The sequence below is a fragment of the Canis lupus genome, chromosome 18 (assembly GCF_048164855.1).
Source record: "Canis lupus baileyi chromosome 18, mCanLup2.hap1, whole genome shotgun sequence".
NCBI lineage: Eukaryota > Metazoa > Chordata > Mammalia > Carnivora > Canidae > Canis > Canis lupus.
This window is the reverse complement of record NC_132855.1, coordinates 2,528,454-2,545,871: the sequence shown is the minus strand read 5'-3', so window position 1 is coordinate 2,545,871 and position 17,418 is coordinate 2,528,454. Positions and strand designations below refer to the sequence as shown.

At 39.2% G+C, this 17,418-nt stretch overlaps 1 protein-coding gene and 1 long non-coding RNA gene across 10 annotated transcripts in view; both read left to right on the top strand.

The window, feature by feature from the left end:
* The window catches only part of KCND2 (potassium voltage-gated channel subfamily D member 2), a 476,195-nt gene that overhangs the window by 6,633 nt on the left and 452,144 nt on the right, over nucleotides 1-17,418 (top strand). The gene's annotated exons all lie outside the window — the stretch shown is intronic.
* The window catches only part of LOC140608578 (uncharacterized), a 227,574-nt gene continuing 219,176 nt past the window's right edge, over nucleotides 9,021-17,418 (top strand). For 5 of the 8 annotated variants that reach the window (XR_012010557.1, XR_012010560.1, XR_012010561.1 and 2 more), the window contains exon 1: nucleotides 9,094-9,205. This is a non-coding gene — a long non-coding RNA (uncharacterized lncRNA). Of the gene's footprint in view, nucleotides 9,206-17,418 lie in introns of all 8 variants that reach the window. The other 3 variants (XR_012010556.1, XR_012010555.1, XR_012010554.1) reach the window with 3 other exon arrangements.

Here is a 17,418-nt window from a genome sequence, read left to right as displayed (position 1 = left end):
CACTGAGCCACCCAGGGGCCCCTTATGACATATATTTTTATAAAACTCTTTATAGAACATGTTAATTGTTGGGAGTTGAAAATGAACTTTTTTTTTAAGATTTATTTATTTATTTATGATAGACATAGAGAGAGAGAGAGGCAGAGACACAGGCAGAGAGAGAAGCAGGCCCCATGCCGGGAGCCTGACATGGGACTCGATCCCAGGACTCCAGGATCACGCCCTGGGCCAAAGGCAGGCGTTAAACCGCTGTGCCACCCAGGGATCCCTGAAAATGAACTTTTTAAGGAAACGTAGAGAAATGTGACAAGTGTTACAGGCAACCAAATTTTCACTGTTTATTTTGTTTTAGTCATCATTTGACTGGAGGTAGTATTTGACACGACATACATATGTATTTTTTGAATGTGTGTATTTACCTAGCATTTTCCTTTTTTTTACAAATATTTACTTGGCTGCCAAGAAGCAGTATGTCAGGAAGAGATCATATGTTTTCTGTCAGTACAGCACACTAGGGTAGAGCTATTTTCTAATTTTCACTGGGTCTTGTTAAGATAGATAGATATATATATTTTTTTTCTTTTCAGGATTTCCCTTTAGACTACAGGTTAACTTAGTCTTATTTTATTTGTATAGTTACTTCATTTAATTCTGATGTCATGTATGTCATATTTGTGTAAACCTTCCTCCCAATTATACTTCTCTTTGGTGATGACTTAATGAACCTCAAATTTTGTACTACCTACTTTCTGAATTCCTGGTGGAAAGAAACATATTTATTTTAAATCCGTCATTTTATAGATGCGACACCTTTGGGGGCTTACTGATAGTCACACACTTAAACAGCGGCAGCATTTTTGTTTGTTTCATTTTTTACTCATTTCCCCACCTAAAGACCTTAAAACATTATCTAGGAATATGTAATAATAACTCACTGGGGATTACTGTTGATACTACAGGGATAAGGAAAGGAATACATCTTCTCTTTATTTCATTAACATAATGCATTTTCTCCTGGTTCTGCTCTCTGTGACTCACACCCCATTTCTCAGTATCACCGCTACCTCTGCATGTACTTGCCCGGTGCTGGGGTTTAGCCTGGCGGTGCCCAGCTGACATAATAAAAGCATGTGTTCTTGTTCAGTGAGCTGTTAGACCATTGGGAAGCAGACCATAAGGCGGTAAGTATTTTGCCTGCCTGATGAAGGAGAAGATAAATCAATTATTTTGCTTGAATTTTTGAAAAAGAAAAAAAAAAAAGAGTTGGCCTCTGAGTTGTAAAAACCATGCAGTTTACCTTTTATTTCATGGAAGGAACAAGAATGGTGAAAAGCATATTCACTGAAAAGGAAATTTTATTTATCTTTCAGAGCTATAATAATGATTTTACTCATTTTTTCCCCCAACTCTTCATATGTCCTATACCGTTTTCTGAGCACAATGATATATGTACTATATGTGCTATATAGTATATAGATTTATATATAATATATATGTTTATTTATAGTCCAATTTATATATATAGCTTATATATAGTATATATTTGTTCCTATATAGTACATATGTTTATATATACGGTATTTATATATTTATATATACTATATAGTTCTATATATTTAAATATATTATTTATATATATTTATATGTAATTTATATATTTAAGCATAAATAAATATATATTATATATATGCATGTGCCTGTGTGTGTGTGTGTGTGTGTGGCCATTTCTCTCCTTCTGGCTACAACAGCTAGATTTGATTGTGGGATATGGTCTGGTATTGAGAAGAAACCCAGGGGTGCAACACCGTCTCTACGTTTCTGTGCGCCTTGACACTGCTCCTTGCTTTAGTAGATCCCAGTGGAATTTAGCCTTTAGTGTCCTCCTTTGAGAACCAGACTTTGCAGCGGCCTCGTCCATGAAGCCTTCTCAACCTCCCATATCTACATCATCTGTAGTTGGGATTTTACTTGCCGGGAGTAAGTGCTGTTTTATATATGTTACGTTCTGGTTTTATTTCTTGCCTTCCTAACCAGACAGAAAGGCTTTTGAGGTTTGGGTCTATACCTTTGGAGGCCTTAGTACCTACTAGTTCAGTGCCTAAATGCAGAGAAATCTGTGTTACAGTTTCGCAGTCACAGTGCGAGGCGACAACCTGCGCACCGTGGAGAGCTCCTTAGGGCAGGGCCACCGCCACCATCAGCGAGCGGCCATCTACTAAACCAGTCTTTCCCTGTGTTCGGTGTCCAGGAAAATTGGAGTTTTATTGTTCGAATGTTTTGTCTTTGTACTACAGTCTGCCCTTTGCATTTTCTCTTTGGACACGGGCGGCCTGAGACTCCTCCACTCTTTGCTCCGTGGCTAATTTGCTTCAGAGCCAGAACTCCCGGCGGTCAGCGCCGTTGCTGTGACCGGGCTGCTTTCTGGTGAAGGCTGGTCCTTGCAGCCGCCCCTGGGGAGCAGGTGGGGGTGCCTCCCAAGGTAAGTGGACCCGCACGGAAGTGCGCTGTCCTGCCCTTCAGCCTCCGCTGCCCCAGGAAACGTGAGCCGCCGCTCTCCTCCTCCACCCGGGCCCACTCATTGCTGCTTAAAAATAGTGAAAAGTCTACGGGTGACACGCAAAATCGATGTAGTCTGTCGGAAGAGACGTTCCTCTCTGAAATGATTAGAAGGCGGGTGCACACCGCGGAAGCAGGCGTGTGGGTGCCCGCGGGGCCCGGCGCAGGGCGCGTGGCCTTGGGATTTCGACGTGTCTGTTATGTGGAGAAGGTCTGAGTTCTCAAACGGTGTGGGGAGGATGGGGGTGAGTTACCGAAGTTAGTAAGGAGGAGGAATGACATTGGAAGAGTAGGATGACAGTTGAAATAACGTCAAGTAGAATGAGAAGGTTTTGTTCTGAAAGTGAAAGGTCTTGTCCTTTTTGCTTCTTCCGTTGTCCTCGTTCTCTTCACTTTTAAGAATAACAGTAACGGTGCTTTTGGGAAACCCAGAGTTTTACCAGCAGCACGTGTCTCAGCCGCTCCGCAAACTGTGACCCGTCGAGTTCATTTCAGTTTACCAGACTCCGTGGATCACTTCCCACCGGACTCCGTGGATCACTTCCCACCAGACTCCTGTGGATCACTTCCCACCGGACTCCGTGGATCACTTGCCACCGGACTCCGTGGATCACTTGCCACAGACTCCTGTGGATCACTTCCCACCAGACTCCGTGGATCACTTTCCACCAGACTCCTGTGGATCACTTGCCACGGACTCCGTGGATCACTTCCCACCAGACTCCGTGGATCACTTCCCACCAGACTCCGTGGATCACTTTCCACCGGACTCCTGTGGATCACTTCCCACCGGACTCCGTGGATCACTTGCCACCGGACTCCTGTGGATCACTTCCCACCAGACTCCGTGGATCACTTTCCACCGGACTCCTGTGGATCACTTGCCACCAGACTCCGTGGATCACTTGCCACCGGACTCCTGTGGATCACTTCCCACCGGACTCCGTGGATCACTTCCCACCAGACTCCGTGGATCACTTCCCACCGGACTCCTGTGGATCACTTCCCACCGGACTCCGTGGATCACTTCCCACCGGCCACTGGTGCCACAGTGACCGTCGCGACCGGCCTCCCAAGCTTGTGAGCCGTGTGCCCTGGCGGTGCAGGCAGAGAGCAGGCCGCGGCCACCTGTCACTCCGACTGGCGGTGGGTGCTGCAGACGGATCGGGGAGGACACCGGCAGGACCTTGCCAATGGAAACACTTAAGTTGTTGGCCGACCGAGGGGATAAAGCGAGTTCTCTCAGTATCCGGATTAAAGCCTTTGATGAAGAAAGAAGAAAAGTGCAAAGACCTCAGGATGCAGGGAGGCTTGGCGACTTCCAGCCGAGGCCACTGTGATTACAGCAAAGACAGGGAGGGGCTCAGTAGCCGACGCTGTCAGAAAGGTAGTGGGGACATTGTAGACCACAGGAAGGACTCTGGTTTTATCCGAGACATAATGGGGACACGTTAGAGAATTATGAGCATGCTAAGGATATAGGATATGATTTTTGTATTGAAATGAGCACAAGCTCTGGAACATTTCACTTTTTTTTTTAAGTGGTCATTTTAACATTAATTTATTCACCATGTATAAATCCTCATCCTGTGTTAGATTCACTATACTTACCTTAACTTAAAATTCATATCTAATTATTCATGAGATTTTCCAGAAAAAATGGAGTATTTTATAAGAATGCGCAATTCAAGTATTCCCGACTGACAAAAATAAGACTAGTTCAAATGAGAAAATGAATTCCACATTTTAGCTGAAAAGACAGAAGTGTTTCTCAGTCAGTAGATATGGAGCTATCTGGGAAATAAGTGGGGATTATTATTTTTTTTTTAGTATAGATTTGCAGACCTTACAGTTGTTGTTGCAGACCTATACAGTTGCAGACCTTACTCTGTGTGCTCAGGAATATCATATATGCTTTGGATTCTCCTTAAAGAATTTGCATTCCTTTTTTTTTTTTTTTCTCCTTTCTCACTTTGCAGTAGGTACATGTATCCCTGTTCAGGTGTTTGGTTGTTTCTGTGAGTTTGAAAGTAAAAAGGGTTAACGTGTTCTGAAGAACGCCAGAGGATATGTACCTTTAAACCCAAATTAAATTGGAGCCATGCATGTAGCAGATGTGTCTATGCAGTGAAAACTTAGAGAGGCCTTGCCTTGGTAAGAATCTCCCTGCTGGAGAGTAAAACAAACGTGAACAGATAATTGGGGAGAAGTTGGGTTTCAAAGAAGAGGAATTGGATTAACAGCATAAAAAAAGATTAAAAAACAAACAAAGAAACAAAACAAACAAGTTTGTGTGTGTCTCCCAGGCTTGTGCAAATAGTTCCTGGCTCTAGGGGAAGTCCACGTGGCACCTCGCTTTGGCATTCTGTTTCCGTTAGAACACCTGTCCTTCAGGTAATTCTGCATCCTACCCAGTACTTCTCCGGGGAGCTGTGATTTCCGACGGCATAAAGTGGGGTTCTTGAGGATCATCACGAAGGAAAAAGTATTCCCTGGAATTCCCTGCCTTTTGGAAATGAGGTTGACCGTGGCAATTACATTGTAATAATTACCAGCCTTTCTTTATTTTGAATGGGGATCTGGTTTCTTTTCATCTTGATGCAGAAATTGAAACTACGTAACCCTCTGCCACACTAATACATTTTAACTTTGGGGGAATAAAGCCAAATTTTTCCAAATTTGCTGCATCAACTGACAGACACTTCCAGTAGCCACAAATTAGTAAGTGAAAATTCAGGAAAGATGATTTCTATGAGGCAGCTGGATGCAATGGGAAGAGGAAGTGTGGATGGTTAGATGTAAGTTACTATGAAGAAATTAAGTTTTTTTTTTTTTTTATTGGCATGATTTTTACCTGATCTCTTTGAAATGAGCAGGTAATATAATGGCAGCAATCCTAACTTACATTTTATTAACTCTATGACTTGTAATTGGATTTTTCTTTTTTTTTTTTTTTTCCAGCCTGAAAAGGCTTACTCTGGTACACCTTGCATTTATATTTTCATAATGTGAGACATTTTGTTCGACTTTGCATTGGAACTCAAGGCCAATAATATGAAAACGTCAAATCTGAAAATATTTTGCAAGGCTTTGGTTTACTCATTCATGTGAAATTAAGAATGAGCATTGAAAATGATGTTCAGTTGCTTTTCTGACATGCTGTAGTATTTTATCAAATGTTACATATAACTTTATACAAACAAACATGTACAACCAACAAACTATTCACATCTCATCCATTCGTATTATCTAATTTATCACAATATTACTGCAGTTAGAAAAAATCAAGCGCCTCAGACATTTAGAAGGAGATACATTACTGTGAAACAGGATGTACGAATAAATGTCAAGAGGAAATTACCTCCCATTTCAGGAAATTCTTAATTATGGAAATTAAATGAATATTATTTCCAGTTCTTCATGGATGACCTTGCCTTTTTTTTAATGTTTGCAATAAAAGGCAAGTGTTTTGAAAAGCGTAATTAACTTACAGTGTAGATACGTTGATCTGTTGTCTTTTTTTTATTTTTTTATTTTTTTAAATTTTATTTTATTTTATTTATTTATGATAGGCACACAGTGAGAGAGAGAGAGAGGCAGAGACATAGGCAGAGGGAGAAGCCGGCTCCATGCACCAGGAGCCTGACGTGGGATTCTATCCCGGGTCTCCAGGATCGCGCCCTGGGCCAAAGGCAGGCGCTAAACCGCTGCGCCACCCAGGGATCCCTGTTGTCTTTTTTTTTTTTTTTTTAATACAGCATTTGTGCTTTTGGCCTTCAAAATCACATGAATTTGATACAAAATGCCAGAAGATAACATATTCCTATAAAATAAATAAATATTCCTATAAAAAAGAAAAGAATGTAATTTGCAAAATGGCTATAAACTTTTCTCTATGGAAATAAGGCACTTTTTATTCATGATTGACATAGTTTTAGAGTAGTAAAAAGTAAAGTGCCTATTGATTTCACAGAGAACTTTATTATTTTCATAGGTAGAGTCCAAATACCTTCATAATCACCTAAACGAAAGTTAAGATTATTTTATTTCAGAATTAAAGGGTGTCGATTTTTCAGTTAAGTAGCAAATTTTAGGAACGTGTTCTGAAATATACTATTTGAAGGCAAATTTCGAATAAATGTCACTTTAGACTATTCACGTTACTTTTACTTCCATCTTCTTATTATTCTCCACATCACACAGTGTCCACTTTCTGGATCTGTTATTTTAACTATTACTAAAATATGTATTAGCATGTAATGTATACTCAGATATACTTAAAAAAAACACAAACACATAGACATCAATACAAAATGTATAAATCTGTAAATAAATATTATATACATGTGCCTAAGTTGATACACACATACTGTCTCCTATTACTTTTCTGGAAGGACACAAAATGAACTATTAATGATAATTCTTTAAAGAAGCCAGAGAAGAACAATTTTATATTTCATTTTGTACCTTTTTGAATTATTATTATTTTTTCCATTAGCTTACAGAACTTCTGTTAAAAAAGGACTCTCTGGTGATATTTGAAGCCTCTCTCTTCATATTTTTCCTATATAAAAAAATCTTGCCAGATGTTATTTAAAATTAAGTCTCTTCTACAATAACCCTTTTGATGACTTACTCAGAAAGGTCTTAAATATAGAGGGTAATATATTAGAAATGGCCTGGATTTACATACCAGCTCTATGATGTTGGTCACGTTAACTTAAATTCTTTTTACGTAAGACCCCCCATTTGTAAAAATGGGTTAGTGATACCAACCTCATAGGACTTGCATGGAAATTAAATGCAGATATGTGAAGTTCTGACCTCCTACCGAGGTGCTATATGAGGGATTATTATTACATTATGATTACTATTAAATATATGATAATAATATTAAATATAGTACTTTTTCACATAAAAATGTAGTAAGGGAGTAGGGAGGAGGTTTGGGAGGTGATGAATATGTCTGTGGCCTTGATGGTAGTGATGATTTCATGGGTGTATATTTATCCCCAAACCCATCAAATTGTAGACATAAGTATGTACAGCTTGGAAAGAAGAAAGGAAGGAAGAGAGAGGGAAAGAAGGAAAAGAAGGGGAAAAGGTCTCTCTGGGTCACCCAATAGACAATGAGGCAGGAAATGATTTTTGAAAATGAAGAGATACTGATTGAAGACACACCTTAAGTCAAGAGGTATTTCCTATTTAGAAACTGGAATTTTGAGTCATCCTATAAAGCTTTTTATTGTTACTGAAAATTCAACACTTCATGAACTTGGGTTACCAAATTATAAGAATTTTATGTGTCTGGCAAACTTGTTTTGGAATTACATGCTTAATCATTCCTTTATTATTATTTTTTTAACTCCACCAATTTTGAGAGAGGATTTGAAACAATTTACTATCAAACGAACCAAAAGATTAAATAAGCAAGTGCCAAGTATTAAAGATGAAGGGAGAAAAGACAATGATGTTAAATAAAGGCATAGTGAACGTAAGGTCAGCTCTGAATTTCCTGGCAGCCAAAGAAAAGAAGGAAAGTGTAGCGTATTTCACAGCTCTGTTTATCCAAGAAAGGAAATGGTATTAACTCCTGAGGGGTTTCTTTTTAGAAGATGTAGAGTCTAAAATAATCTGGTCAGGTTGATCCCATAAGCTGGTTATTTACCCACATAATAAACAGCATCTGCACCAAGAGCTTCACAAAATATTTAGAACTATTTTTGATTTGGGCTTTTTATGCAAAGTACATAATATTGCAGGAACATGAAGGCATTTTCATAGGGAATACAAATGATGTGATCAAAATATATAACTTCCAGATAATGAGATGCATGTGTAGAGTTTAGCAAATTCCAAGTGACATTTCTCTCCGTGTGGACTGAAGGCCACCAGAATTAGGACAACCTGGGACACTCATTAAAAATGCATATTCTTGGCTTTCACCTAAAACCATTTAAATAATCTCTGGAGGTGGGAGCCATGACAACTGCATTTTTACTTCTTACATCAAATTTTAAGAACCACTGATCTGTAAGAATGTGTCTTGAGCCTATCTCTATTGTTATCATCCTGGAATATTACCGACCTTGGGCTGGAATTTTGAAATGAGGTCAAAAGAAACCATGTTAAATTATGATCCAGACAAAGTTGTGGAAGTGATAGTTTTCAGTATGCATAAATGAATGTGTACAGAGAGAAACATGGATAGAAATTCAATAATCTTGAATATAGGTGATAACCTGATTCTTTATTGCAAAAGCCCTATGCTATCTTGTGTTACAAAATAGGTTTTCATGGATAGTAACCATTAGTACTCGTATTCGGGAGAAAACTGGAATAAAGAAGATGCAGCTGATTCCTTTGGGGGAATTGAGGGTTGTAAGTTTGTTGTTGTTGTTGTTGTTTTTTTTTTTTTTTTTTTTAGGGTTGTAAGTTTTTAACGGCATTGATTTCTTAACTGTCAGGAATGGGTGGGTTGAGCTTTCCTTAGTGGAAGCCTAGGTTAATTGACCAGTTGGTCATAATGAAAGTTAAAGAACATGGAATCTTGGATCAGAGCCTCAGAAGGAGGGAAAAGCTCATGAGGAGCAAAACAGCACCATGCATGAAGATCGTCTAAATCTCGTGAGATGGAAATTTTCTTTGGGTAAATATATTTTCTCTCCTCTTCCCCTCTTTTTTTTTTTCCCTACTGTGTAAATGGAAAGTTGATTTGAAAGGATTTACTTTCCAAAGAGGTTAATTTTTAATCACATGTTAGAGATTTGAACTGTAGAAGATCTAAAGATAGAAAACAAATTACTGGTGGGTTCTTAGATCCTAATGGAGCATAAAAGGAGGTTTTATGTTAAAAATCTACGGAATAGGGATCCCTGGGTGGCGCAGCGGTTTGGCGCCTGCCTTTGGCCCAGGGCGCGATCCTGGAGACCCGGGATCGAATCCCACGTCGGGCTCCCGGTGCATGGAGCCTGCTTCTCCCTCTGCCTGTGTCTCTGCCTCTCTCTCTCTCTCTCTCTGTGACTATCATAAATAAAAAATAAAAATTAAAAAAAAAAATCTACGGAATAGCTGATTTGATGTTGAGCTATTTAGTTGGCTTTTCATGATGTTAGCCTGTCCAAAATGACTTCATGTTCCTTCCTGGTAGATAAAGGGAAGTAGGCAGTACGCGGTCAGGGTGCAGAGAGAGCCACCTCGTGAAAGGACTATTGAAGATTAACGTGGCTGGGGATTGACATTCCCTTCCTGCCTTGGAGGAGGAGCTACTCCTGATTAGCTGTGGCTACAGGATTTCTGGTTATCAACTCTCACAAAAAGAGGAAACCAATACTGCAAAGTTGTGATTCAATTATAAAAGTTCTGATACACATGATCTTCTGCAAACTCAAATGTTAACTTAATGTTAAGATCAGGAGGTTTGACATGACACTTTGAAATCTTGGTTTGAACTGGGTTCGTTTAGATGATGCAGGTTTATCCCAAATCAGGTAAAAGGAAGGAGAGTCTTGACGATCCCTCTGCAAAGCCTTTCTTCCTGAACAGAATATATATGGAGAGGGAGGGGGAACCGGAGAGAGATATGTAAGGAGATAATCTCTTACGGCGGGGCAAGGGAGAGTCTACCCTGATGGGTCCCCTCATCACGACCTGAGCCATCTAGGCGCTCCTCACCTTTATTTTAGTTGATTTAAGAGGAATTGGTTTTCCTGAAGAGCTAGGCATACATTAAAAAAAAAAAATTGTTTCTAAACTTTCATTATATTTCTGTTTATTTTTGGTACCTCTAGAAACCAAATAAGGAAAACAAAATCCATAGATCCATAATGCCCGACCTGTAGACTTGTGTTGTTAGGTGCCTCAACATGCCTGCTGGCAAAAGTCCTCTCTTCAAAGAACCTCCTACTTGAGTTGAAATCTCCCCCACAGGTTTTATAGAATCTTGCTTTGTGGATCACAGATACTGAGTAAAGATTTTAGATTTTTTTTTTAAATCTTTTTACTTTAGAGTTAAAGGTCCAATCCATTTTGGGAACTTACATCACTCATAAACACAGTTGACCCTTATACCATCTGAGGTTTGGGGTGCCAGTGCCCCCCCATGCATTGTCGAAAATCTGTGGATGACTTTTGACTCCCCAAAACCTTAACTCCCCACAGCCTCTTGTTGAAAGCCTCTACTTATTATATATACTGTAGTCTTACAATGAAGTAAGCTAGAGGAAAAAATGTTTTTAAGAAAATCATAAAAAAATCATAAGAAGGAGGAAATACATGTCAGGTCCTGTAGTGTATTTAACAAAGAAAATCCGTGTGACAGTGGGCCTGGGTAGTTCTAACCCATGTTGTTCAAGAGTCACCTGTACTTTCCAGCTGCTTCTCTCTCAACTACAGGTCCTTGGATACCCACGTATCTACATACAGAGCTACAATTTCCACAGGTGCCGTCTTCAGCTCAACATACATTAAAAACATTGTACGTGAAATAAATTTCTAGAGTTTTGACACTTCTTTAGTACGCTGATTGATTCCTCTATAAAACTGTTTTCCAAATCCTTATCCATTTCCTTTAACCTTTGAAAGAATTCCCTTACGTTTCTGTACTGTTCTCGCATCTCCATGCTGTTGGCTCATAGCTATACGTATGTACCCCGGGCCATTCTTCTGAGCTTCAGATGATAATTTCCAGATTTATGCCATCAGGAAATATTATGCCCTTAGCTTTTATAGACAATCAGCATAAGTAATGGGCATATAGAGAATATTTCTAAATCTAATGCAAAACCATTAGACATAGAGTATTGTCTAGCGGGCACATTACTCACCATCCCATATTACTAAGAGCTATGAGAATATAAATATATATATTTTTTCTTGTATGCTAACTCTGTTAGAATTTGGATGTTTCCTGTGTGACTGATGAGAAAATTCTCAGGCATGTCCGGGGTCACCAGTAATGGGTCCCATGACCAATTAGTGGTGACAGCCATAGTGGGGGATAGAGGGGAGTTTCCTTACCTGGCACAAGCAAAGTCTCAGTGGCAGAAAAATGCAGAGCATATTCTGGGCACAGTGTGTAGGTTCCTTTGGCACTGAAATGTCTGTTGAATGTTGACTGAACAAAAATCTGGGATCACTTGTCACTTTTTGGATCTTAATAAATTCCGCTATGAATGGATTTGAAAGTAATCATTACAGCATAAATCACAATCCCTTCACTTCTCAGTTATACTGGTTCTCGTATGTACTTTTACCTTTCTTGCGTGTTTCGACGCTCCTAAGTGATCAGTCCGTATCTATGGAATGCATGAAATAGTAAATTACAAATGTCCTTCTGAGCACATAAAAATCTGAGTTATATTTATGAAACGAGAGAAACAATTCTAGCAGGAGGATAGAGCAGAGATTGAGTTGGGTGACTCTTGAATCTCCTTTTATGGTCTTAACCCTTGAGACTCCCACATAATCTGCGACGTGACACATTACTTTAGCTCGCTATAACGCAGTTCTCTGTAACACTCTGTGTCTCACCATCACGTTAAGATGGGTATTTATCAGTAATCTGTGAAACTGATGTACATTAGGTGTTGCCCACGGTCTGACACACCAGAACACCGTTGTTTAGCAGAAACAAATACGATACCCAGAAACACAGAAAAACAGATGCACAGGAGTACACAAAACTTAGCAAGTCAACCCAGAATCCTGATTGGATTTAACTCAATTTATTGACTCTTCCTACGTGCCAGAAAATGCGCTTGGCACTGCGAAGAAAAGACACACGTATGAGAGAATAAGTTCTGCGCGAAGCTGGGATTTTAAATCCTGGCTCTCCGCACTGTGACGGACTCTGCAGAGCCTGCACGCAGTGTAAAAATATATTTGTGTTTGTGTGATAGAAAATGTGTGAGGAACTTTCTAATGCTTTGGAATGAGCGATCGCTTGCCTGCGTGGGAAAGAGCAAAAGTCCGCCCTCAACTCTTGTGGCTCAGGTTAGAGTCTGGAGGATATGAAATTGCCAGGGTATTTGAACGTGGGTTTTGTCCGGGCGGTACCTCTCTTCCTCTTTTTAGGCCTGTCCTAGTTAATAGGAAAGAATGGCTGGGATGCATGGAAGCTTGCTTTTTGTTTTTATTTTACCCTTTAAGCATGAATTTTTATTTATTTTGTCTTTAAGCTTTTATTTAAATTCAGGCATGTAAGCTAACTTTTGAACGGATCTCTAAACGTGTTGTTTTTCCTCTTAATTTTTTTGTTGGCAAAACGTAATTGGTATTTGCTTTTTTACGAATAGTTTAAGATCACCTATACCCATTATGGTTCTAACCGATGAGCAACATAAGTGGATAGATAATGCAGTATTACGATCAAGAATATTTGCTCTCTAATGTAAATATATGTTGTTTCAGAGATAATTATATTGCAACAGATTAAGTGGGTCTTTATTGTAAATGTTCCAGATATATTTTGGGTTTTCTTGTTTGTTTAAGATTTTATTTTTAAGCAATCTCTATACCAGACATTGGGGCTCAAACTTGCAACCCTGAGATAAGGAGTTGCGGCTCTACCGACTGAGCCGGGCAGGTGCCGCTGTGGCAGTCAGTCATAGTTTGAAAGATGCATTTCTATGACAAGAAAGCAATTAATTTAAATATTACTTCTCGATTTCCTTTGTGGCTCTCCTCCCTTTGTCCTAATTAATTTCCACTCGTTTGCAGTGGTACCCAAATCCCTCGATTTCTTCTTCGTTGTTTAAGCCATCCTAATTCATGATCCTTACATGAATTCAGTGGCATGTTCAGAGGTACAGACATTTAGGTGGCATTTTTCGAACAGTAGATCTTTCTAAGAACCGTAGAATCTTGAAACTAGCAGTTTTCCTCTAGGTCACCTAGTTCAAACTTCCTCCAGTTGAAAGATTCTGGTACGTTCTCTCTATTTATATGGCCTTCTATGACTTTTTGAATATTCTGTATAATTGGAAGTTTAGGGCAGCCTGTTTCTTTGCAGCAGGACTCAATTTTTTTTTATCAAGTTTTTAAAAAATTGTGCTGAACAGGACACCTTCATCTGTCACCCACTTATCCAAATTAGGTTTTTGAGATTGAATAGAATGAGTTCTCTTTTTCCACATCCTTTTGTAGGGCTGTACTTGAAGAGAGCTATCATGTCCCTCCTTAGGTTTTTCTCTGCTGGGGTGAACTTCCCTAAGTCGTTTAAACTTTGCTATGTAATGTGTTTTCTGGACCCCCTTCATTGCCTTGATCTCAAACCCTCTGAAGTTGATCTGACTGGAAGAAAGTACATTGAGATCATGACCTGCCATGACACTAACACAGTGTATCTCTGAATGGGACCTAAAGGCAATGACTTGTATCGATCTTGTGGTGAGATAACAGGCCTTTTATTTTTTTATTGGAAATGCTGTAAAACCATTTCTTCCTTCTCTGTATTTACAGTATCTACTACTCAAGGATAAATTCTATCAGATTAAAAAAAAAATCTTTGTTAAATTCCATTCCAGGAGCTAATAAAAATGCATTGTTTGAGTGTTACCTAGCTACGTGGCTCAAGCTTCTCCAGGAGTCTGTTTAATTGTGTTATAAAAATGAAACAGAACACAGAATAGATGATGCTCTTCTGGGAAAGCTATAAAAGAGCCCTTTCATCAATGGAAGTGTTCATCTAGATCATTGTACCCAGAAGCATCTATCTGGACATTGGAAGTCCAGTAGACGAGGGAGATGAGAAAGAAAGAGTGTATTAAAAATCCTAATCGAGTTGTTCTCACACCCATGGGGTATTCTGGTTCTGTCTGACCAGAGGCTGAGGTTCATTCAGGTTTCTGATCATTTTTCCACTCCGTCCCTAGGAGGATCATCAATAATGAGCCTATTAAGACAGCTGGGATGGATGCAGGAAAAGGCTCAGACACATGTAGCTTTCCTGTTCCCTCTTACTTGAGCTAATTCATTCCGAGGGATGAAATGGCAATCATCATCATCATCATCATCATCATCATCGACAGAAGCTCTCATTTAATGAGTGTTTACCCGGGTCAGGCACTGTGCTCACCTCTGCTTCATTCACATGCACTGTGTCTTGTCACGTGTGATTCTCCATCGTAAGGCATTGCTTTTATTTCCTAGGTGAGCAAAATATGACATAGAAAGAATTGATGTCAGTTCTGTTTGTCTCTAAAACATGTGCATTGTCCACAGAGAATATGCAGGCTTTGAAATTATACTGTCACATGATTAGTGGGAGGACTGTAACAGTTTTTCCGGAGGTAGAAGTGCTGCAGAAAAGGCTTAGTTCAGAGTGTGTCAGGACCAGCAATGACCAAACTACATTTTTGATTCTCGAAGTAGATTTACCAAGACTCTTATCACAGGGTATTCTAGGCACGTGTTGGGTTGTGATTTGCAAGTTTCGTGACTGAAGTCATTTAAGATGAAACACAGCCCTTAACACAGCCATTCTCTAAAATCGTTTAGCGAGAAGATGGGTAGGTGATGGAGCCCTGTTTATTTTACGTTATTGCAGGAGGAAAAAGTTCTCTAACATCTTCTATTTAAGTTCTCATCTGGGATCCCTGGGTGGCGCAGCGGTTTGCCGCCTGCCTTTGGCCCCGGGTGCGATCCTGGAGACCCGGGATCAAATCCCACATCGGGCTCCTGGTGCATGGAGCCTGCTTCTCCCTCTGCCTATGTCTCCGCCTCTCTCTCTCTCTCAATGTGTGACTATCATAAAAAATAAAAAATAAAATAAAAAAAATTAAAGTTCTCATCTAAGCGTATTTGGATAAAATATACATTGATTATAGCAGAGAGGATCGATTGTGTCACGACTTTAGAAATAGAGTATATGGAGTATGAGGGGCAGTTAGTTGTAGAGTCTTATCTGACTTGCTTATTGGTAACTCATGTCAGCAATGATGGACATATATTAAGTCAGAAAATGATGCCAGCTTACCCTTGATACACAGACGAACAGTATTTTTAACAATCTTAATCTTCTTTTTTTTCTCCCTGGAAGTAATTTTTTTTTATTGTATTATGTCTCAATCAAATCGCTAGATCTTATCATAATTAGTACCCTATAAAATAAAAAGACATGATTACAAAATACGTATGTATCTAGACATTTTCATCTAACTTAAAATTTAGGAAGAATATACATATAGGTCATAAAAAGTATCTTAGAACAGGGCCTGACTTTGGGGCACCTGGGTGGCATGTCAATTAAGTGTCCAACTCTTAGTTTCGTGATCTCAGGGTCATGAGTTCGAGCCCTGCCTTGGGCCCTGTACTCGGTGCAGAGTCGGCTTGGTTTCTCTCTCCCTCTCCATCTCCCTCTGCCTGTATCTCTGCTCTCTCTCTCTGTCTCAAATAAATCTTAAGAAAAAAATATGGTCTCTGAGTTTACTAAAAATCCATTAGGACTTGACTAAAAGTCATTCCTATAATGGAATAATATTTTATTTCTATTTTACTTTTTAGGAAATAATATCTTAATCATTAATATGGCAAAGATGTGCAAGAAAAATATGCTTGTTCAGTAAGCACTCGGACCTATTGTACATTTAATTTTTCCAAGTTTCTATTATATACATATCATAGATACATACATGGGTACATATACACACAAATACATATAAAATATATTTGAAAGATATCTATGTTAAAAAAAAGAAAAATATCTATGTTTATTCATTTTGTACTCTCTGTCCCCTATATTATAAAGTTTTGGAGGTTAAGACCTGTTTCTAACTTAATTTGATCTAATACTCTCGGCATTGAATACATTATTTTGCTGACGTTTATATTGGCTTTGATAAAAATATGCAGCATTCTATTTATAAAGGGAAATTGTCTTGGCTTGGAGATAATGATTTTCAATATATAGCACTAAGGATTCATATTGATGGCAAAGAAGCAAACTCAATAAAACATCAGTTTAGTTCAGCTTTGGCTGCAAGGATATTATAATCTTCTGTTTCAGTAGCTGTTAGAAAATATCAAGATTCTTTTCTTTCATTTATTCAGCAAATATTTGAGTACCCACCGTGGGCATGCTCCTGCTAAGTGTTAAGGATACAAATTAATGAGGCATAGCTTCTGCCTTGAAGGCTTACGCCGTAGTGGAGTCTCACACACACCCGTGCACATACGCATGCACACGCGCACACAGAGAAAGTTCTACCTTCAGGTGCAGAGTGCAGTCGTAAAGTTATACCAGGGAATTCTAGAAGCCCTGCAGAGGGACACCTAATCTAGCAGGGAATCTCATAGCAAGAGTGCTGGTAGTGAGTCTTGATTGAAATATTTAAGGATGCATACGGGCTATCAAAAACCTTAGAGATGGAGAGTGGGAAGGTCATTAGAGGGGTAAGGAGAGCATGAAAGCAACAATGCAAATACTAGGTATCATGTATTTAATATTTGCTATGGACTAGCAGCGATGCTGATGGTTTGACATGGATTCTCTAGTTTTTGCCTTACAACAACTTTATAGATTAATGCAACTTTTATCACTATTTTGCTGATGAGGTGTGCAAACTCAGAGTCCAAACGTAGGGAAGCTGGGATTCAAATGCAAGCCTTCTGACTCTAGGATCCCTGTGATTAAGCTCCCCTGTATGACATTGAATTTGAGCTTCTGATACACCCAATAATTTAGAGCAGTTATTAACTGTTCCCCCAAGGAAGGATTCACAACAGCTGAGCTGGAACCCCACAGCAGGGGTTCGCGGATATTTTTGAGGTAAACACTGAATACTCAAGTATAACCTCAGGCAATTTGACTTTTTTCTAATGTATAGTACTAAAGAGTTAATTCTGTTTTTTTCACACATTGAA